Here is a 1,654-nt window from a genome sequence, read left to right as displayed (position 1 = left end):
CTGTGATAAAATTTTGGTACACCACGACTGTAATAAAAATTTTGATACACCACGACCGTAATAAAAAAAAATAAAAAATTTATACCACGACCGTAATAAAAAAAATAAAAAATATACCACGACTGTGATAAAAATTTTGGTTCACCACGACTGTAATAAAAAAAATAAAAAAAATTATACCACGACTGTGATAAAAATTTCGGTTCACCACGACCGTAATAAAAAAAACAAAAAAATTTATACCACGACTGTGATAAAAAAATCGATACACCACAACCGTGATAAAAAAATTAAAATTTTTATACCACGTCCGTGATAAAATTTTGTTTCACCACGACCGTAATAAAAAAAAAACTATATCACGACTGTGATAAAAATTTAGATACACCACGACCGTGATAAAAATTTTGATACACTACGACCGTGAAAAAAAATTAAAATTTTGATACCAAGACTGTGATAAAAATTTTGGTACACCACGACCGTAATAAAAAAAAATAAAAATTTATACCGCGACCGTAATAAAAAAATTATACCACGACGTGATAAAAATTTTGATACGCTACGACCATGATAAAAAAAAAATTAAATTTTTATACTATATGACTGTTATAAAAATTTTGTTTCACCATGACCGTAATAAAAAAAATTATATAACGACTGTGATAAAAATTTGATACACCACGACCGTGATAAAAATTTTGATACACTACGACCGTGATAAAATTTTGGTACACCACGACTGTGATACAAATTTTGGTACACCACGACTGTGATAAAAATTTCGGTTCACCACGACCGTAATAAAAAAAAATAAAAAAATTTATACCACGACTGTAATAAAAATTTTGATACACCACGACCGTGATAAAAAAATTAAAATTTTTATACTATGACTCTTATAAAAGTTTTGTTTCACCACGACCGTAATAAAAAAAAATTATATCACGACTGTGATAAAAATTTTGATACACCACGACCGTGATAAAAATTTTGATACACTACGACTGTGATAAAAAAAAAATTAAATTTTTATACTATATGACTGTTATAAAAATTTTGTTTCACCATGACCGTAATAAAAAAAATTATATAACGACTGTGATAAAAATTTAGATACACCACGACCGTGATAAAAATTTTGATACACTACGACCGTGATAAAACTTTTGGTACACCACGACTGTGATAAAAACTGCGGTTCACCACGACCGTAATAAAAATTTTGATACACCACGACCGTAATAAAAAAAATAAAAAATTTATACCACGACCGTAATAAAAAAAATAAAAAAATTATACCACGACCGTGATAAAAATTTTGATACACACGACTGTGATAAAAAAATTAAAATTTGTACACCACGACTGTGATAAAAATTTCGGTTCACCACGACCGTAATAAAAAAATAAAAAAATTTATACCACGACTGTAATAAAAATTTTGATACACCACGACCGTGATAAAAAAATTAAAATTTTTATACTATGACTCTTATAAAAGTTTTGTTTCACCACGACCGTAATAAAAAAAAATTATATCACGACTGTGATAAAAATTTTGATACACCACGACCGTGATAAAAATTTTGATACACTACGACTGTGATAAAAAAAAAATTAAATTTTTATACTATATGACTGTTATAAAAAT

Source organism: Ciona intestinalis, chromosome 2, assembly GCF_000224145.3.
Source record: "Ciona intestinalis chromosome 2, KH, whole genome shotgun sequence".
In the NCBI taxonomy this organism is placed as follows: Eukaryota; Metazoa; Chordata; class Ascidiacea; order Phlebobranchia; family Cionidae; genus Ciona; species Ciona intestinalis.
This window is presented reverse-complemented; position numbering follows the sequence as displayed.